Source organism: Danio aesculapii, chromosome 4 (genome assembly GCF_903798145.1).
Source record: "Danio aesculapii chromosome 4, fDanAes4.1, whole genome shotgun sequence".
In the NCBI taxonomy this organism is placed as follows: domain Eukaryota; kingdom Metazoa; phylum Chordata; class Actinopteri; order Cypriniformes; family Danionidae; genus Danio; species Danio aesculapii.
In genome coordinates this window covers 22056335-22077221 of record NC_079438.1, presented here as the reverse complement: position 1 = coordinate 22077221, position 20887 = coordinate 22056335, and the positions used below count along the sequence as shown (strand labels likewise).

The following is a 20887-nucleotide window of genomic DNA, read 5'->3' as shown; positions in this document are numbered from 1 at the left end:
AAATTCTACAAGCATTTATAAAGAAAAAATAACCTGCTTGGCATTTCATTACCCCACCTAGTCATAAGTGGTTTACATAAACAGGATCAGGTTTACATACAAACGTTATAACTTAAAGTAAACTTGCAAGAGTGGCCATGTGTTATTTGGTGCATTCAAAGTCTAGCGGTATAAATGACCTATTGCTTGTTCTGAAAAGCATCTACGCCTTTCCTGTAAAAAAGTTAGAAAATGAGCTAGACACAAAATATGATGGCATGAAACAAATCAAAGAAACATTGTCGAAATTGATTTAAGACCTGTAATTATGCCAAATGTATATTTAAATATTAGAAAATTAAAATGTTGCATAGTGTGTCAAAGAGTGGTTACTTGTTTAAAGCATAAAGGTATAAACTGTAGATCATTTATTAAAGTTGGTTGACGTTTAAGACACCCCTAATAACACACAGTTCTCATGTGTAATGGTTTTGTAGTCAGTTTAGAAAGACAAACTAAAAATTGTCACCCAATTTAGTTTTAAATCTAGAAGTACTGACGTACAATTTCATAATTTCTCATTCATTTGAAAAACTGTATGAACAAAAGGTATACATAATATTGTTGGTTGTCTCTGGTTTAAAACCAAAACATTTACAACTCAAACTTTCATGACAGTTGAAAAGAATACATTTCTAACACACTGTACCTTAGACACTGTTGCAAAAAGATATTAATGCAGATTTAGCGGCAAGTATTCAATTTAGTTTTGTAGATTCATAGTTCTAGATATCAAAATATGATTGGCAGTAGAAATGGTTATTGTGTCTTTTACTGTATGCATCATAACAGATGCTTTGAGAGTTTAACATGTATGCAAAAAGTTTGCATAGACATTTTGTGTTAAAAAGTGCAACAGAAAACAGTCGCTTGAATTAGGTCAAATAATTTGGTCAGGCGACACTGGTCATAAAACATAATTAAATGTTTCAAAAACATTCTGCATTAGAAGATTGATAAAATAAACGTATTCATTCATTAAAGTTTACTGCAAAGTATTTTTAAAATAAAATGTATTTACTCTTTGATATTAATGTGCTTTGTTGACAGTATAGCGTGTAGCATTCAACTACGATACAAATAACTGTGGCTAAGTGTTGTTATTAATGTTACTTGGGACACATTAGAGGTTAAAAATATTCCCATATCATAAAACCCAGAAATTCTAACCATTAGACCATATTGGTGTAACCAATGTTTTTCATATTATCACTTTTTTCCCCCCAAATGAAACTATTCTTGTTTTAATCTTTTTCTTAGTGATTTTCTCTCTTAAATTTTACAAAGGCTTGTGTGTCAGTATGAATCTAATGTTTGAGATGTATCTTTATGTTTGACGAAGCCCCTGCAATGTTGTTCTTAAAAACTCCAGAAGAAAGGGAACAACAATAAGTAACTTTTGAGAACTGACAGTTTTAAAAACATGTATGCTTTGTAACTTACAAACACTGACAGTGGCTCAAAATTACAGATTTTTAGCAGGTGCATAAAAAGCTTACATTTTGTGTTGAAAAAGTGCAACAGAGTGCAAAATCAAAAGCTTGAATTAGCTCAATGTTTCTGGCTTGAAAAAACAAAACTCTAGTCATGCGTTAAGTTAAATGAATAGTATTTTAAACATCACTTTTCCGTGTGATAACGTTTTATATTCAGAGTGAAAAAAACATTGTTCGATTTTAGATTGTTCAGTTGAAAATGTGTATGTCAATGAAAAACCTTCAATTTAAAGAAACATATACACTCACTACAAAATGTGTGTAGTATCAATAATCTTAATTCATCTAAATCTAATGGTAAAAGAAAAGCATCATTTGCTCTGTCTACTTTCAAGAACTACCTTTAAACTTGAATAATTTTGACAAATTTGTAGGCTTACTTGATTTAACACTGTTATGTGAACATATAAATGGTGGCTACAGTAGATAAACAAATACATTTTACTGTAGACCATTAAGTAAAGGTAACTAAGGGATGGAGCTGTACTGTTTTTAGATAAACTGAAAATCATTTTTGTTTATATTTTTGTTTTATATTCGGAATAATCTCTATATTTCTCTTTATATTATCAAGAATTTTTAAAGAATTCAAATCAGTTTGAATCTAAAATTCCGTAACTAAGTTGCCTGGCTTCAATTGTGAGCAGTACAATTACTATGAGTAATACATTTTATTTACCTTTTCAAACTGAAATAACAATACTGTCTAAAGACTGATAAGACCTTTTAGTAAATCTTTTATTTTAAATCATTTATTTTAAAATCTACACCAGTGATGACCAGTGTGCAAAACATTACGTTTTTAGATTGATTATACTACAATGTGTGCCATAAAATACAGAACATGCATGTAAATACATTGCAAATGTGTTAGTCAAAAGAAAAAAATTCAGCTTAAAATGTTTTTCATAATAAAACTTTTCATTAATCACAAAGACAACTGGAATTTACATCAGTGTTTTTCAACCAGCAGTTTAGAACATTACATTTTTAGATAAATAGTTTTACAAGGTCTGCTAATTTGACGTCAATACATATTAAGATTTGTTATTTGCTGGATTAATATTGTAAATATATTTTAATTAGATAGTTTCGATAAAAGATAAATTAAAATCATATGACTGATGGTCTTTTGTCTGTCTTAAAATATGTATTAGTTTAATGTAGTAATAATGTGAAAACAACATAACCTATTAATGAGCAATAATAAAGGCTGATTCATTAAATACTGTGTCGTGAATTCAAGCAGACACAACCAGACCCAGGCATACACACACACACACACACACACACATGCACACAGTTGGCTGCATGTGAATATATAGATATGCAATATCAGCACACTTTCTAATCACCTATCAACATATCAATCAGATACATGCTCCATTTCTGATATATATCTTTCACAAATAGTTGACGGGATGCTGTCTAAAGGATAAGTTTACCTTATCATCGCTCACACACAGACACACCCATGCCTAAACAGCCGGTAAGAGCCACACTGACTGATAGCCATGTAAGCGGACGTTCGCGTTTATTAAACAAGCGCAACCATTACGTTCTCTTATCACATAGTAGCATATAGCGATTGCATTGTAACAGTCATCAGATATGTCTTCTATCTTTCACAAGCAGTCTTCAACCGTCTTCAAATTACCAAGACAGACACACAGTCAGAGCCAGGCCCACACCCCTACCAGAGACACACACACACACATACACATCGAGCCAGTATGGTCATACCAGAGCGCAGGCAAGACCACATGGGAGATACTAATAGTTTATTAATTATATTAAAATATAATATAATATAATATATTAGTAAAATATAATAGTGTATAATAGTATATAATTATAATAGTTTATTGCAATAATTAAAATATAATGTATTACAATAATTAAAATATAATATAATGTAGTACAATAATTAAAATATAATATAATGTAATACAATATTTAAAATATAATATAATGTAGTACAATAATTAAAATATGGTTTTAATAACGGTTGATATATTTTATTTAATTTGATTAAAATCTAATTATTAATATAAAGAATTAATTACAGGAATTAATAATAATTTAATTAAACTGATAAGAATATAAATACCGGCATTATTATTTAATTACCGGAATTATAATTTAATTACCGGAATTATAATTTAATTACCGGAATTATTCATTTAATTAAACTGATAAGAATCTAATTACCGGAATTATTATTTTAATTAAACTGATAAGAATCTAATTACCGGAATTATTAAATGTATATTAAAAAGGGGCGGGGCTTAAACCGGAAGTCCCGCCTAAAAGGGGCGTGGCCGTCATCAATCAAATTTCTTGACACAAGCCGCCCCATATTCCTCTCTCTTAAGCACACCCAATGCTTTTTTTTTTCAATTTAACAACATAAAAACGGTGGACCAATTGGAGCGGTTTTCAGACCGATCGCAACTTTCTGTAGGAGTGCGGTCCCCCCGCCCACCAATATTGATTGACAGGCGCGTCATCGTATCCTCAGTTTGTTGATTCACGTCCACCATTTTCAGCGTGAGTTGAAGCGATATCACTAAAGGAACACGCTAGCTCTATTTTTAGATGCAAGGCTCATTGGGCTCAACACAAGATCAATATTCTCCACATTATCGCTCTAATCGGAATTATTGGTTGTATCTTTAGGTAGGTTTGCAAACGTGTACTTCTCATTGAGTCTACCTTATACTTCAGCCGTTTGCATTTCTCGCGATCCCAGAAGCTCCCTGTGATCTTAACTAGCATGCGTTTTAGAATTCTAAACATCGGTTTCTATCAGGGTACACTCAAGTCGACGGCTGGGCGCCTCGGACCGCTGCAGACTTGAATTGCCGTTGTGTGTACCCTAATAGAAACCTATGTTTAGAATTAAAAAATGCGTGGCGCGATAATTCGGAACACTTCATGTTTCTGCCCTGCCACAGAGAGTGTCTGGTATGCCGTGTTGCTGCTTAGAGCGGCGCATCCGGTGCCTCAGTAAAAGTTCATTCAGTGTGCGTGGTTATTAGTTTCTGTGTACAAGCTCGGCACTTGAAACTAGCACACAGTTGGCTGTAAAACTGTACAAAGACACATATGATTTTGTACTCTCTGCTTGGTCTGTGTCCGAGTCGTACATGTACGACTGATTGCTGAACCTCTCACTCCTGCTCCTTCTCTGTCTGCCTGTCAGACTCTGTTGCAAACGCAGAGCGGGTGAGCTCATGGCCCCGCCCCTTGTTACGTTGACGGGAAGCCGAAACTAATTTACATGTAAAGCAACACACCCATAAATCAGCGAACTGTGGACACACCCTCAACATGACACTTTTTAACACATTATAATAAAAAAATCTGAATTGTGTTTTAAACTGAACCTAAACTGGCACACTCAGAAGAACCATAATATTAATATTAAATCTTAAAAAAGAGGTAAACTATGTGCCCTTTAAAGTAAAATAACTGTCTACTGAAAGTTAGGTTAAATGCAACAAATAGTTAACTGAACACTCTTAGATTGTACCTAACCCTAATTTTATATTTGATTAAAGTTCATGTTAAAATATGTTGCGTTGCTACTTATAGGCATCTGAATGTTTACTCAAAGTCTATTCATAAACTGGATAACAACTACATGCAGACAATAACAACAAACATCTTGGTGGTCAATGTTCTGAAAACTTGTTGAGGATTTGTTGCATATCTACTGAAACACTGTTGAACATCTACAACCTAATTTGGTAACACGTAACTTACCAAGTTTATTAAATGTTGAGGATTTGTTGCATATCTACTGATACACTGTTGAACATCTAGAACCTAAATGTTGAGGATTTGTTGCATATGTACTAATAAACTGTTGAACATCTGTTGAAGATTTGTTGCATATCTACTGATACACTGTTGAACATCTAGAAGCTAAATTGGTAACACTTATCTTACCGAAAGTTTAATAAATGTTTACATGCTGTTGACATTGTATTGATTGCCTAAGAACATTCTACAGATACTATCCAGATGAAAGTAAACAGATAAGAACTTGAAAAGTAACTTACGGTCAGCAGACTATCTAAAGGGGGACCATCAAAATAAAGTGTTTCCCGGCTCCTTTTCGTTGGCATCTTGTTGAAGGCATAGAAAAAATCCAAGACAAATGATTGCCGAAATGACCCAGTGGCCTAAGGGATAGGGCATCAGCCTCCGGGGCTTGGGATTGTTGGTTCAAGACCCATCTGGGTTGTCTTTGAAGGTCTCACTTCAATTTGGGAGCAATGTTTGGTGGATGAAACATGGTAGCTGTGAAAACCTTCTTGAGATGTGTTTGCATGTCATTAACTTCCTGCATTGCCATGCATATTGCCTGTTATGACTAAAAGGGTAACGAGATACCTAACGCAAAAGGCCATTTTGAATCCTGCATGGTGCCTACAGAGAAGAGACTGTGTACAAAGACAAAAATGGTGCTTACACATAAAGCTGGTGGGTTGTTCAAGATCCATAAACAAATCTAACAACCGAATCATTGCCGCTCCTTTTTTTGTCTGTATAATTATACATGTTAGACTGATTTAGATCAGAAGTCCACTAAATGTTCATTCACTAAAGTCACAGCAAAAGCTGCTACAATTAACATAGGAACACCTTGGATAGCACAGCACCGCTGCTTTCTCTATGACAGTCATAGGGCTCGTCCAGGATTTGAACCCGGGGCCTCTCGCACCCTAAGCGAGAAAAATACCCCTAGACCAACGAACCTTGTAGAAGCAGTATGCAGTGCCACAAAAAATTCTGTGAGACCGATCCACTCTACTCTTTGTTCATGTTGTTTTTGTTACGTGTGTCAGCAACTCCGTGGAGGCATATTACAGTTCACAGTAAGTATAAAACAGTCCAGTGGCCTAATGGATTAGGCACCAGCCTTCGAAGCTGGGGATTGTGGGTTTAAAGTACCAACTGGGTTGTCTTTGATGCAGTTCCTTTTAAGTTGACTGTGCAAGACAATCCAGTGTTACCTTTAAAAAGCTAGGTTCATACCCTTTGGTCAAAAAGACATGACAATGGAAAACTCCTCAGAGAAGCTGTTTTGTCATTAGGTGTACACATCAGATTGTCTGAATGCAATATGGCATAGGGATCCTAAAGTACTGTTTTTCTGAGTTACAAGAACTTCCTGAGCCATACATCAGATATGACAAAGAATAGTCTTGACCCAGTGGCCTAAAGGATAGGGCATCAGCCTTCGAAGCTGGGGATTGTGGGTTCAAGTCCCAACTGGGTTGTCTATGTTGGGTTATATTTAAGTTGTGTGAAACAGTTCGGACTGGTTTTCTCAAAACTTAGGCGTGATGATCTGAGGACAATAGTTAGTTTCGAATTCTCAGACTTGCTGCACACTTCAAATAAGATTGATCCAATCTTGTTTGAATCTCACTGTCACGTTACAAACCTACATGGTTCCGCTAAGCTTTGGTAATGGAGATCTTGACTTCAAGTACCCCGTGGCTTTCAACTAATGCTTTCAAGCAATGCTTGTGCCGCTTTTTACAACCTCAGGCCATTTATGCCTGTCAGTTTGTCAGAGACCTCGTTGTTCTTTTCATATCACTTGGTGGCTGTCTATTGTGGTGTGGCCTGCGAGAGCACGTTGCTCTGAATTCAGATCATCAGCTTGTGTGGAAAGAGTGCCCATGAAGTTAGCTGAGTGTGTTAGAGAGCTATGCTGTCCCTACTTCCCAGAGATTGTAGGGAAAAGTTGCACAATAGCTAGTGCACCTTACTCTACCCCTGTTGACCCTGTGCTTGGTTGCCACCTCAGCAGGAGAGAGAAAGCAGATGTCTGTAGTCGTGGCCGAGTGGTTAAGGCGATGGACTAGAAATCCATTGGGGTTTCCCTGCGCAGGTTCGAATCCTGCCGGCTACGGTGTTTTGCACGTCCACTTATGTTGTTGTTCTCTTTTCTTTCAAGCCTCCTATGCGTAATTGCAATCCTCCTCTGCATCTCACAAACAAGCCCACAGTGTTGCCCACATCCGGCCAACAGAGCAGACAAGTCAAGGCCAGGTGTAGTCGTGGCCGAGAGGTTAAGGCGATGGACTTGAAATCCATTGGGGTCTCCCCGCGCAGGTTCGAACCCTGCCGACTACGTCGGTTGGTATTTCCACAAAGTCCACTTGCTTATTTTGCTCATTGCCCCCTAACGGAAATGCTGTCCTCCTCTGAATCTCGCAAACAAACCAGTGTCCCTTAGTGTCCAGGTAGCTGCAGAGCTTATCGGTGAGCGAGGGGTGTGCCGTGATCGTATAGTGGTCAGAACTCTGCGTAGTGGCCGCAGCAACCCTGGTTCGAATCTGGGTCACGGCAGCGTATTCCTGTTAACTGCGAGCAATGCTTGTGCCGCTTTTTACAACCTCAGGCCATTTATGCCCCAACTGTTCTGCGTTCAATGTTGCCCAAATTCAGCAGAAAAAGTCAACGGGCTGCCACCATGCGTAGTCGTGGCCGAGAGGTTAAGGCGATGGACTTGAAATCCATTGGGGTCTCCCCGCGCAGGTTCGAACCCTGCCGACTACGGAATAGCCAGCTGCTTTTGCTTTTTCTCTCTGTGAGAGGAACTGTGGCTTTTGCTCTGAATTCAGATCATCAGATTGTGTGGAAAGAGTGCCCATGAAGTTAGCTGAGTGTGTTAGATTAGAGAGCTATGCTGTCCCTGCTTCCCAGAGATTGTACGGAAAAGTTGTACAAGAGCTAGTGCACCTTCCTCTACCCCTGTTGACCCTGTGCTTGGCTGCCACCTCAGTAGGAGAGAGAAAGCAGATGTCTGTAGTCGTGGCCGAGTGGTTAAGGCGATGGACTAGAAATCCATTGGGGTTTCCCCGCGCAGGTTCGAATCCTGCCGACTACGTTGTTTGGCACGTCCACTTATGTTGTTGTTCTCTTTTCTTTCAAGCCTCCTATACGTAATTGCAATCCTCCTCTGCAACTCACAAACAAGCCCCTGTCACTTAGAGACCAGGCAGCTGTGGGTGAGCGACAGTGGTTTGCCGCGACTGTACAGTGATCCGTACTCTGTGTTGTGGCCAGAGAAATCCCAGTTTGAATCCCGGTCACAGCAGCACGTACCTATTAACGGAAATCCATGCTGGGCTGAGTTTTCGTCACCTCAGGCCATGGCTGGATTTCTCACCCCAACCTCTGCTGTATCTAGTGTTGCCCACATCCGGCCAACAGAGCAGACAAGTCAAGGCCAGGTGTAGTCGTGGCCGAGAGGTTAAGGCGATGGACTCGAAATCCATTGGGGTCTCCCCGCGCAGGTTCGAACCCTGCTGACTACGTCGGTTGGTATTTCCACAAAGTCCACTTGCTTATTTTGCTCATTGCCCCCTAACGGAAATGCCGTCCTCCTCTGAATCTCGCAAACAAACCAGTGTCCCTTAGTGTCCAGGTAGCTGCAGAGCTTATCGGTGAGCGAGCGGTGTGCCGTGATCGTATAGTGGTCAGTACTCTGCGTTGTGGCCGCAGCAACCCCGGTTCGAATCCGGGTCACGGCGGCGTGTTCCTGTTAACTGCGAGCAATGCTTGTGCCGCTTTTTACAACCTCAGGCCATTTATGCCCCAACTGTGCTGCGTTCACTGTTGCCCAAATTCAGCAGAAAAAGTCAAAGGGCTGCCACCATGCGTAGTCGTGGCCGAGAGGTTAAGGCGATGGACTCGAAATCCATTGGGGTCTCACCGCGCAGGTTCGAACCCTGCCGACTACGGAATAGCCAGCTGATTTTGCTTTTTCTCTCTGTGAGAGGAACTGTGGCTTTTGCTCTGAATTCAGATCATCAGATTGTGTGGAAAGAGTGCCCATGAAGTTAGCTGAGTGTGTTAGATTAGAGAGCTATGCTGTCCCTGCTTCCCAGAGATTGTACGGAAAAGTTGTACAAGAGCTAGTGCACCTTCCTCTACCCCTGTTGACCCTGTGCTTGGCTGCCACCTCAGTAGGAGAGAGAAAGCAGATGTCTGTAGTCGTGGCCGAGTGGTTAAGGCGATGGACTAGAAATCCATTGGGGTTTCCCCGCGCAGGTTCGAATCCTGCCGACTACGTTGTTTTGCACGTCCACTTATGTTGTTGTTCTCTTTTCTTTCAAGCCTCCTATACGTAATTGCAATCCTCCTCTGCAACTCACAAACAAGCCCCTGTCACTTAGAGACCAGGCAGCTGTGGGTGAGCGACAGTGGTTTGCCGCGACTGTACAGTGATCCGTACTCTGTGTTGTGGCCAGAGAAATCCCAGTTTGAATCCCGGTAACAGCAGCACGTACCTATTAACGGAAAGCCATGCTGGGCTGAGTTTTCGTCACCTCAGGCCATGGCTGGATTTCTCACCCCAACCTCTGCTGTATCTAGTGTTGCCCACATCCGGCCAACAGAGCAGACAAGTCAAGGCCAGGTGTAGTCGTGGCCGAGAGGTTAAGGCGATGGACTCGAAATCCATTGGGGTCTCCCCGCGCAGGTTCGAACCCTGCCGACTACGTCGGTTGGTATTTCCACAAAGTCCACTTGCTTATTTTGCTCATTGCCCCCTAACGGAAATGCTGTCCTCTTCTGAATCTCGCAATCAAACCAGTGTCCCTTAGTGTCCAGGTAGGTGCAGAGCTTATCGGTGAGCAAGCGGTGTGCCGTGATCGTATAGTGGTCAGTACTCTGCGTTGTGGCCGCAGCAACCCCGGTTCGAATCCGGGTCACGGCAGCGTGTTCCTGTTAACTGCGAGCAATGCTTGTGCCGCTTTTTACAACCTCAGGCCATTTATTCCCCAACTGTGCTGCGTTCACTGTTGCCCAAATTCAGCAGAAAAAGTCAACGGGATGCCACCATGCGTAGTCGTGGCCGAGAGGTTAAGGCGATGGACTTGAAATCCATTGGGGTCTCCCCGCGCAGGTTCGAACCCTGCCGACTACGGAATAGCCAGCTGATTTTGCTTTTTCTCTCTGTTAGAGGAACTGTGGCTTTTGCTCTGAATTCAGATCATCAGATTGTGTGGAAAGAGTGCCCATGAAATTAGCTGAGTGTGTTAGATTAGAGAGCTATGCTGTCCCTGCTTCCCAGAGATTGTACGGAAAAGTTGTACAAGAGCTAGTGCACCTTCCTCTACCCCTGTTGACCCTGTGCTTGGATGCCACCTCAGTAGGAGAGAGAAAGCAGATGTCTGTAGTCGTGGCCGAGTGGTTAAGGCGATGGACTAGAAATCTATTGGGGTTTTCCCGCGCAGGTTCGAATCCTGCTGACTACGTTGTTTTGCACGTCCACTTATGTTGTTGTTCTCTTTTCTTTCAAGCCTCCTATACGTAATTGCAATCCTCCTCTGCAACTCACAAACAAGCCCCTGTCACTTAGAGACCAGGCAGCTGTGGGTGAGCGACAGTGGTTTGCCGCGACTGTACAGTGATCCGTACTCTGTGTTGTGGCCAGAGAAATCCCAGTTTGAATCCCGGTCACAGCAGCACGTACCTATTAACGGAAAGCCATGCTGGGCTGAGTTTTCGTCACCTCAGGCCATGGCTGGATTTCTCACCCCAACCTCTGCTGTATCTAGTGTTGCCCACATCCGGCCAACAGAGCAGACAAATCAAGGCCAGGTGTAGTCGTGGCCGAGAGGTTAAGGCGATGGACTCGAAATCCATTGGGGTCTCCCCGCGCAGGTTCAAACCCTGCCGACTACGTCGGTTGGTATTTCCACAAAGTCCACTTGCTTATTTTGCTCATTGCCCCCTAACGGAAATGCTGTCCTCTTCTGAATCTCGCAATCAAACCAGTGTCCCTTAGTGTCCAGGTAGGTGCAGAGCTTATCGGTGAGCAAGCGGTGTGCCGTGATCGTATAGTGGTCAGTACTCTGCATTGTGGCCGCAGCAACCCCGGTTCGAATCCGGGTCACGGCAGCGTGTTCCTGTTAACTGCGAGCAATGCTTGTGCCGCTTTTTACAACCTCAGGCCATTTATGCCCCAACTGTGCTGCGTTCACTGTTGCCCAAATTCAGCAAAAAAAGTCAACAGGCTGCCACCATGCGTAGTCGTGGCCGAGAGGTTAAGGCGATGGACTCGAAATCCATTGGGGTCTTCCCGCGCAGGTTCGAACCCTGCCGACTACGGAATAGCCAGCTGCTTTTGCTTTTTCTCTCTGTGAGAGGAACTGTGGCTTTTGCTCTGAATTCAGATCATCAGCTTGTGTGGAAAGAGTGCCCATGAAGTTAGCTGAGTGTGTTAGATTAGAGAGCTATGCTGTCCCTGCTTCTCAGAGATTGTACGGAAAAGTTGTACAAGAGCTAGTGCACCTTCCTCTACCCCTGTTGACCCTGTGCTTGGTTGCCACCTCAGTAGGAGAGAGAAAGCAGATGTCTGTAGTCGTGGCCGAGTGGTTAAGGCGATGGACTAGAAATCCATTGGGGTTTCCCCGCGCAGGTTCGAATCCTGCCGACTACGTTGTTTTGCACGTCCACTTATGTTGTTGTTCTCTTTTCTTTCAAGCCTCCTATACGTAATTGCAATCCTCCTCTGCAACTCACAAACAAGCCCCTGTCACTTAGAGACCAGGCAGCTGTGGGTGAGCGACAGTGGTTTGCCGCGACTGTACAGTGATCCGTACTCTGTGTTGTGGCCAGAGAAATCCCAGTTTGAATCCCGGTCACAGCAGCACGTACCTGTTAACGGAAATCCATGCTGGGCTGAGTTTTCGTCACCTCAGGCCATGGCTGGATTTCTCACCTCAACCTCTGCTGTATCTAGTGTTGCCCACATCCAGCCAACAGAGCAGACAAGTCAAGGCCAGGTGTAGTCGTGGCCGAGAGATTAAGGCGATGGACTCAAAAGCCATTGGGGTCTCCCTGCGCAGGTTCGAACCCTGCCGACTACGTCGGTTGGTATTTCCACAAAGTCCACTTCCTTATTTTGCTCATTGCTCCCCTAATGGAAATGCCGTCCTCCTCTGAATCTTGCAAACAAACCAGTGTCCCTTAGTGTCCAGGTAGCTGCAGAGCTTATCGGTGAGCGAGCGGTGTGCCGTAATCGTATAGTGGTCAGAACTCTGCGTAGTGGCCGCAGCAACCCCGGTTCGAATCCGGGTCACGGCAGCGTGTTCCTGTTAACTGCGAGCAATTCTTGTGCCGCTTTTTACAACCTCAGGCCATTTATGCCCCAACTGTGCTGCGTTCAATGTTGCCCACATTCAGCAGAAAAAGTCAACGGGCTGTCACCATGCGTAGTCGTGGCCGAGAGGTTAAGGCGATGGACTTGAAATCCATTGGGGTCTCCCCGCGCAGGTTCGAACCCTGCCGACTACGGAACAGCCAGCTGCTTTTGCTTTTTCTCTCTGTGAGAGGAACTGTGGCTTTTGCGTTGTTTGGTTGCGGGCCTGCGTGTTTAATCCCATATTAAATAATTCAAGTCCAGCGACTAGTCGCAATTTAGCTTTTTTTGTAGTCCCTACACTCTGATGTTGCCTAGAGAAACGTTCAATAAATCGACAGCAACATCTTGTACGGCTCATCAAGATTGGGATTTGATAGTTTTTTTTCCAAGTCACCCAGTCCTTTTTGGCTGTCCCTTTGTGGCACATTTTCCCCACTCCATCTGCTTCTGGAGAGTTGCTTTATGCACAGCTCTTTTCAAGACTGATGCTAGCACAGTTCCAAAAGGCCCAGGCGAAATGTGCTTTTGGCCATGCTTTTGGACCATGGCTTTGGTAACACCTAATGACTTCAATGTCTTTCACGGTGCAGCTCAGCAGTGGCATGGCACAGCTCTGAAACGCCGTTTCCTGGAGGACGACTGCATCTGTTTTTTTTAAGAGGACGCAGGTCTGTGCCGTGATGAGAAACTGTTGTCAGCCGGTAAGGATATAACTGCCTGAATGTAGATTATACTGGTTTTTAACAAGTTTTGATAAAGACGGCTGAGACTACACTTAGCCTCGGATAAGAAACAGATTATACTTTAAGTGTGTGTGTTCTATTTGATTGTGGATCCGTTTCACAGATCTGGAGTCAGCTCTAAACAGTCTAGTGGATGTCTGACGTTTATGCTTGAGATACTGTTCAGAATTGTACGCACGCACCCCACGTGGAAATTTTCCTAGTCTATCTGTGTTTTATCCAATCAGGTTAGAACACCTATATGCGTGACGCAGTTAATGACCTTATGTGAGAGTATAATTGTTATTGATTTGTGATTGTAAGCAGAGCGCCCTAGGAACTCATGGTGAGTGTTGAAGCTGGCTTCTGCTGATGTAACTGCAAACTATCTTCAGTAAACTTTATTTATTTATTTATTTAAATCTCTGACTCCGGCTCTTCTTTGTCTGACAGACTGGTCATTCTTTGGGTTAAACTGCATACCATCCCTACAAGCGACATCTATTGCTGGTGAGCTCTTGCTTGCTCTACATGTCATCGGGCAGCACGACCAATGCGCCAGGCAAGAGCACAATGGAAAGGTCAAGCTTCGTAGTCGTGGCTGAGTGGTAAAGGCGATGGACTAGAAATCCATTGGGGTCTCCCCGCGCAAGTTCGAATCCTGCCGACTACGTCCAGGCTGCGCGCAGGATTTAGTTTGCGACTTTCCTTGATTGTTTGCAACCCCAGTGTTTCTTCGCAAAAGGGATGTGCTGGTAGGGAAAAGCAACAAAATTAAAACCGCAGCGCGTGACTTCTGACTGCCCTGGGGGCCCTCCATTTTCAAAGACGTATGACAGAGAGCGAGGATGCAGTGGCTGTCCCGTAGCTCGCCGTGATCGTATAGTGGTTCGTATTCTGCGTTGTGGCCGCAGCAACCCCGGTTCGAATCCGGGTCATGGCAGGCTTTTCAAGGTGGCATTGACGTTGCACTCTGTGATGCCACCCGTAATCTCCTGCCTCCTTTTAGTGCAGGCTGTGCTAATGGCACGTCCTGAATGTTTACGTTTCCTAAAGTGTAGAAGACTAGGAATTCGAAATGAGCAACGGGACCTTTGATGCCAGCATGCTGTGTAGGTAAGCATTGATCAAGTCACGCTTCTAAGGCATGGAAGGAATCGTTTCAATGGTTAAGTCTCCATTTATTGCCACAACAACAGAAAGACCTTCTGCAGTTGTCATTGATCTTTTTAATGTCTCCGACATGACATGGAGTCCAAACTACTGTGTTTTACTGACGTCTACACCTACAACAACCATAAACCCAACATCACAGTAACCTGTTGTGTTTTAGCAACATCTACACCAACCACAAGTCCAAACCCCACCTCACGGTAAACTTTTGTGTACCGTAAAGGTCTGCGCCGACCACAACCCTAAACCTTGCCTACTTGCAAGGCACTGCCATGGAGCCCGGGTAGCTCAGTCGGTAGAGCATCAGACTTTTAATCTGAGGGTCCAGGGTTCAAGTCCCTGTTTGGGCGTGTAAGGCTCTTCTTGCGGAGCCACAGCTTTTGCCAGTGAGCTATTGCTTGCTGAAAGTTTCATCTGGATGCACAACACGTGTACTAGGCATGAGGACATGGAGAGCACAGGCAGTCTTGTAGTTGCGCCCGAGTGGTTAAGGTGGTGCATTAGAAATCCATTGGGGTCTTCTCGCGCTGGTTCGAGTCCTGCAGACCACGTGCTCGTCCTCTTCCTTTTTAAACTTGCAACAGTCATCAAATGTTTGCAATTCCAGCGTTACTTGGGAAAAGCGTCATGCTGGTAGCAGGAGAAAAACAACAGCGTGTGCTCACTGAACCGAAAGGGGCAAATCAGAGGGAGGAACATGCCACACAGGGGCCACAACGGCTGTCCGGTAACTCGCCGTGAACGGATTGTGGTTAGTACTCTGCATTGTGGCCGCAGCAACCCCGCTTCGAATCAGGGTCACGGCAGGATTCCTTAAGGTGACATTGGCATCACACCTGCCTCTTGCCACCTGTTTTGTACAGGCCACTTTTCAGCGCACGCTGCTACTCTGACATGTCACAAGCGCTTAAATCTAAGCTAATCCCCCAGTGATCCCGGATAACTCAGTCGGTAGAGCGTCAGACTTTTCATCTGACGTTTCTGGGTTCAAGTCCCTGTTTGGGTGTGTAAGCCAACTTTTGTAGAGCGTGGAGGATTCGGATTTCTACCTTCCTATCCATCTCAGCATGAATCAACGTTTATCCTTTCCTCACCATCTTGTTTCTCATTTTTTTCATATAATCATTTGATTATTTGAATGAGTAATTAACTTTGAATTGATTTTAACTAATGAATAAGTTAACACATTGCTTAATATAAGAATGTTCAGTGCGTTTGCCTGTCTCTTTATAACTTTTTCAGGAGCCACCAAACTAGGTCAGAGGTCACGGAGACCTTGAGTGGAGCTGAGGGCTGAGGACCGGAAGCAACTGTCTCCCTTGTTATTTCTAAGAGTTAATACTATCTAAAATGTCTTAAGGGATTTTTGCTGTTTTTACGGTTAATTCTTTTAAGGTGATTCTACTTTTTATTCAAGATAGACTTTGTGTAGTAAGGATATAACTGCCTGAATGTAGATTATACCGGTTTTTAACCAGTTTTGATAAAGACGGCTGAGACTACACTCAGCCTCGGATAAGAAACAGATTATATTTAAGTGTGTGTGTTCTATTTGATTGTGGATCCGTTTCACAGGTCTGGAGTCAGCTCTAACCAGTCTAGTGTATGTCTGACGTTTATGCTTGGGATACTGTTCAGAATTGTACGCACGCACCCCACGTGGAAATTCCAACTGGAATTCTCAATGGAATCCTATAAAGAAATCCTATTGGAATCCTTTAGGAAAGGTTCCAAAATATGTTAGAAATTCCAATAGGATTTCTGTGTAGGATTCCATTTAGAATTCCTATTTGTTTTTGGAACCTTAAAACCTAAAGGAATCCATCAGATTGTCTAATACGACTTATATGACAAGTATATGGGATTTTAATGGAATCCTAAATGTACACTTTTCTTTTGTATCTGTGACTGTCTTATGAAAAGTCACCTTGACACCTTAATTTTTGTGCAACCTATATTAGAGAACAACATTAGTGCACAAACCTCTGAAAATATTGATTTAAAAAGGGACACAAAATTATGTCCTGTTGTTTCAACATTGTTCAATTTGAATTCAGTTTTCATTATATGAACAGATAAAAAATATTCACACCCAAAGTTCTAAAAAATTACGCAAAATTGTGGGGTCTTTTTGTCATTTTGCACTTAATCAGTGCATTTTTGGGAGATGGGCTTCCTTATTTGGCTGGCTTCAACATTCTATTAATTCTTGATGTAAACTGTCAGAGATAAGAAAAAGAAACATATTTAGACCCAAACCCCATCTAAGAGCAAAAGACCCCCCCCCCCTCCAGCCACAGCACTCAGCAGTACCCAAACCAGCTATGGGTTGTTTAAAAATGTTCACTTTATATTTGATTTAAGAGATGACTACAAACTGTTAGATTTATAAATGTATAAATGTCTGACCATATTTAATACTTAATTAATACCGTTTATGCAGACTTATTTTATTTGAATTTTGACAATTTTATTTTAATGCTAAATCTCAAGGCCTGACATATTTTTTTAAGTAGATAGTAAAGTCCTGAGTGTAATTATATCATTATATTTGTATATTTTTGTTTTTAATATCTTAAAATATGACAATATTTACAAAATATTTTTTTAGGAAAAAAAACTTACCGATGATGTCAGAGACTTATTTCAGTCGTGGCTTAGCTGCTTTGTCTCTGAAGGCATTTGAACATTTGCCAGTGCAGCAGTGTGTACTAAGGGTGTTCCTTCCAATCATGGCTACTAAGAGATCTTTTGTGGCCATTTTAGGGTCAGTCTAATTCACATGGGCAAACTGTTCACCTGTGATTGAAGTATTGGGGCCAATTCTCACCTAAAATAGTGATCAAAATAACATTTTTAGAGCTGCTTCAATAGCAAAAGGTGAACCAACAAAAAAACATTAGGCACTATGTTATACACAATCTTTATGTAAGGTATAAATCACACACAGGCAGTTGTTATTATTTGTTGATGTGATGAAGCTCGCCTCCACACTTCCAGAGGATTTTTTCCAAATGCTGTTATTAATAAAAGCTTATTCATTATTTAGATTATCACTTATGATATATACTGTTATGGGGCTAACAATAACCGCTTTTCTACTGTTGTGCTGAATCAATCTTTATGCTGAACCGCTCCATTCTGTGCCAAACAGGGCCAGACAGCATGGATACGGTTTCATTTTACACTGTTGTGCTGTGACAAATCTCTGTGAAACATTACACAAAACACATCAGTAGTTGCCTTGGTAACGCAATGAAAACGGCTCCTTTTGTTCAATTAAATTTAAACAAAAGCCGAAACTGTTTTTTTCATGTTCATTAAAGCGAAAGCAACAGCATGACTGAACACTGTGCTGCTCTATCAAACAGGGGTGCTAAATATAGGTAGATGTCACAGCAGCTTATTTATTTAGAGGTCATATGTTGCACGGCTCTGCCTAAACTTTATTTAGAGATGAAATGACCAAAATGTAACGTGATGATTGAAAATGACTGGAGGAGGAATAAATAATATATTTCAACTCTCTGAACATCACAGACAATTAAACAATGATAATGCAACAATAGTGTATAATGATATAAAATGTTCAACATTTTGATGGTAAAATATAACCATTTAAGCCATGACTGTTATTTGTTTCAATATTCAAACACTAAATAACGAATGCAGCAAGTTAAATAACAAACGAATATAAAACAACACATATAGAGCAGGATATAAAGCAAATAAAGGACTAATATATTTAGCAAAATGCTGCTCTTTTATCTTTTTATTTTTATCACTTAATTTTGTTATTTTAATAATGTTATGACTTAATAATTAATATTATAAAGATTTATCCAACGCCTATCAACACCTTAGCAACCGCCTAGCAACCACCTAGCAACACCTTAGCAACCGCCCAGCAACCACTTAGCAACACCTTAGCAACCACCTAGCAACACCTTAGCAACCGCATAGCAACCACTTAGCAACACCTTAGCAACCGCCTAGCAACCACCTAGCAACACCTTAGCAACCGCCTAACAACCACCTAGCAACACCTTAGCAACCACCTAGCAACACCTTAGCAACCGCATAGCAACCACCTAGCAACCACTTAGCAACCACTTAGCAACCGCCTAGCAACCACCTAGCAACACCTTAGCAACCGCCTAGCAACCACCTAGCAACACCTTAGCAACCGCCTAGCAACACCTTAGCAACCGCATAGCAACCACCTAGCAACACCTTAGCAACCGCCTAGCAACCACTTAGAAACTGCATAGCAACCACCTAGCAACACCTTAGCAACCGCCAAGCAACCACTTAGAAACTGCATAGCAACCACCTAGCAACACCTTAGCAACCGCCTAGCAACCACTTAGCAACACCTTAGCAACCCCATAGCAACCACCTAGCAACACCTTAGCAACCGCCTAGCAACCACCTAGCAACCACTTAGCAACACCTTAGCAACCGCATAGCAACCACCTAGCAACCACTTAGAAACACCTTAGCAACTGCCTAGCAACCACTTAGCAACACCTTAGCAACCGCCTAGCAACACCTTAGAAACCGCATAGCAACCACCTAGCAACACCTTAGCAACAGCCTAGCAACAACTTAGCAACACCTTAGCAACCCCATAGCAACCACCTAGCAACACCTTAGCAACCGCCTAGCAACCACCTAGCAACACCTTAGCAACCGCATAGCAACCACCTAGCAACACCTTAGCAAACCGCCTAGCAACCACCTAGCAACCACTTAGCAACACCTTAGCAACCACCTAGCAACACCTTAGAAACCGCATAGCAACCACCTAGCAACACCTTAGCAACCGCCTAGCAACCACTTAGCAACACCTTAGCAACCCCATAGCAACCACCTAGCAACATCTTAGCAACCGCCTAGCAACCACATAGCAACACCTTAGCAACCGCCTAGCAACCACCTAGCAACACCTTAGCAACCGCATAGCAACCACCTAGCAACCACTTAGCAACACCTTAGCAACCGCCTAGCAACCACCTAGCAACCACTTAGCAACACCTTGGCAACCGCCTAGCAACCGCCTAGCAACACCTTAAAAACCGCATAGTAACCACCTAGCAACACCTTGGCAACCGCATAGCAACCACCTAGCAACACCTTAGCAACCGCCTAGCAACACCTTAGAAACCGCATAGCAACCACCTAGCAACCACTTAGCAACCGCCTAGCAACCACCTAGCAACACCTTAGCAACCACTTAGCAACCGCCTAGCAACCGCCTAGCAACCACTTAGAAACCGCATAGCAACCACTTAGCAACACCTTAGCAACCACCTAGCAACACCTTAGCAACCGCATAGCAACCACCTAGCAACCACTTAGAAACACCTTAGCAACTGCCTAGCAACCACTTAGCAACACCTTAGCAACCGCCTAGCAACACCTTAGAAACCGCATAGCAACCACCTAGCAACACCTTAGCAACAGCCTAGCAACCACTTAGCAACACCTTAGCAACCCCATAGCAACCACCTAGCAACACCTTAGCAACCGCCTAGCAACCACCTAGCAACCACTTAGCAACACCTTAGCAACCGCCTAGCAACCACCTAGAAACACCTTAGCAACCGCATAGCAACCACCTAGCAACACCTTAGCAACCGCATAGCAACCACCTAGCAACCACTTAGAAACACCTTAGCAACTGCCTAGCAACCACTTAGCAACACCTTAGCAACCGCCTAGCAACACCTTAGAAACCGCATAGCAACCACCTAGCAACACCTTAGCAACAGCCTAGCAACAACTTAGCAACACCTTAGCAACCCCATAGCAACCACCTAGCAACACCTTAGCAACCGCCTAGCAACCACCTAGCAACACCTTAGCAACCGCATAGCAACCACCTAGCAACACCTTAGCAACCGCCTAGCAACCACCTAGCAACCACTTAGCAACACCTTAGCAACCACCTAGCAACACCTTAGAAACCGCATAGCAACCACCTAGCAACACCTTAGCAACCGCCTAGCAACCACTTAGCAACACCTTAGCAACCCCATAGCAACCACCTAGCAACATCTTAGCAACCGCCTAGCAACCACATAGCAACACCTTAGCAACCGCCTAGCAACCACCTAGCAACACCTTAGCAACCGCATAGCAACCACCTAGCAACCACTTAGCAACACCTTAGCAACCGCCTAGCAACCACCTAGCAACCACTTAGCAACACCTTGGCAACCGCCTAGCAACCGCCTAGCAACACCTTAAAAACCGCATAGTAACCACCTAGCAAC

General features: G+C 42.9%; 17 non-coding genes across 17 annotated transcripts; all 17 read left to right on the top strand.

The window, feature by feature from the left end:
- The first annotated feature begins 7385 nt into the window (after positions 1-7385).
- Positions 7386-7467, top strand: trnas-aga (transfer RNA serine (anticodon AGA)). The gene has a single exon. It is a non-coding gene; the product is annotated as a tRNA-Ser (tRNA).
- Positions 7468-7609: 142 nt separating this feature from the next.
- Positions 7610-7691, top strand: trnas-uga (transfer RNA serine (anticodon UGA)). Its single transcript has one exon. It is a non-coding gene; the product is annotated as a tRNA-Ser (tRNA).
- Positions 7692-8035: 344 nt separating this feature from the next.
- Positions 8036-8117, top strand: trnas-uga (transfer RNA serine (anticodon UGA)). The gene has a single exon. It is a non-coding gene; the product is annotated as a tRNA-Ser (tRNA).
- Positions 8118-8366: 249 nt separating this feature from the next.
- trnas-aga (transfer RNA serine (anticodon AGA)) lies at positions 8367-8448 on the top strand. The gene has a single exon. It is a non-coding gene; the product is annotated as a tRNA-Ser (tRNA).
- A 348-nt stretch (positions 8449-8796) lies between these two features.
- Positions 8797-8878, top strand: trnas-cga (transfer RNA serine (anticodon CGA)). Its single transcript has one exon. It is a non-coding gene; the product is annotated as a tRNA-Ser (tRNA).
- A 144-nt stretch (positions 8879-9022) lies between these two features.
- On the top strand, positions 9023-9094 carry trnah-gug (transfer RNA histidin (anticodon GUG)). Its single transcript has one exon. It is a non-coding gene; the product is annotated as a tRNA-His (tRNA).
- A 128-nt stretch (positions 9095-9222) lies between these two features.
- On the top strand, positions 9223-9304 carry trnas-cga (transfer RNA serine (anticodon CGA)). The gene has a single exon. It is a non-coding gene; the product is annotated as a tRNA-Ser (tRNA).
- A 249-nt stretch (positions 9305-9553) lies between these two features.
- On the top strand, positions 9554-9635 carry trnas-aga (transfer RNA serine (anticodon AGA)). Its single transcript has one exon. It is a non-coding gene; the product is annotated as a tRNA-Ser (tRNA).
- Positions 9636-9983: 348 nt separating this feature from the next.
- On the top strand, positions 9984-10065 carry trnas-cga (transfer RNA serine (anticodon CGA)). Its single transcript has one exon. It is a non-coding gene; the product is annotated as a tRNA-Ser (tRNA).
- A 144-nt stretch (positions 10066-10209) lies between these two features.
- On the top strand, positions 10210-10281 carry trnah-gug (transfer RNA histidin (anticodon GUG)). The gene has a single exon. It is a non-coding gene; the product is annotated as a tRNA-His (tRNA).
- Positions 10282-10409: 128 nt separating this feature from the next.
- Positions 10410-10491, top strand: trnas-uga (transfer RNA serine (anticodon UGA)). Its single transcript has one exon. It is a non-coding gene; the product is annotated as a tRNA-Ser (tRNA).
- A 679-nt stretch (positions 10492-11170) lies between these two features.
- trnas-cga (transfer RNA serine (anticodon CGA)) lies at positions 11171-11252 on the top strand. The gene has a single exon. It is a non-coding gene; the product is annotated as a tRNA-Ser (tRNA).
- Positions 11253-11596: 344 nt separating this feature from the next.
- On the top strand, positions 11597-11678 carry trnas-cga (transfer RNA serine (anticodon CGA)). The gene has a single exon. It is a non-coding gene; the product is annotated as a tRNA-Ser (tRNA).
- Positions 11679-11927: 249 nt separating this feature from the next.
- trnas-aga (transfer RNA serine (anticodon AGA)) lies at positions 11928-12009 on the top strand. The gene has a single exon. It is a non-coding gene; the product is annotated as a tRNA-Ser (tRNA).
- A 348-nt stretch (positions 12010-12357) lies between these two features.
- trnal-caa (transfer RNA leucine (anticodon CAA)) lies at positions 12358-12439 on the top strand. The gene has a single exon. It is a non-coding gene; the product is annotated as a tRNA-Leu (tRNA).
- Positions 12440-12784: 345 nt separating this feature from the next.
- On the top strand, positions 12785-12866 carry trnas-uga (transfer RNA serine (anticodon UGA)). The gene has a single exon. It is a non-coding gene; the product is annotated as a tRNA-Ser (tRNA).
- Positions 12867-14886: 2020 nt separating this feature from the next.
- trnak-uuu (transfer RNA lysine (anticodon UUU)) lies at positions 14887-14959 on the top strand. The gene has a single exon. It is a non-coding gene; the product is annotated as a tRNA-Lys (tRNA).
- Positions 14960-20887: the final 5928 nt, after the last annotated feature.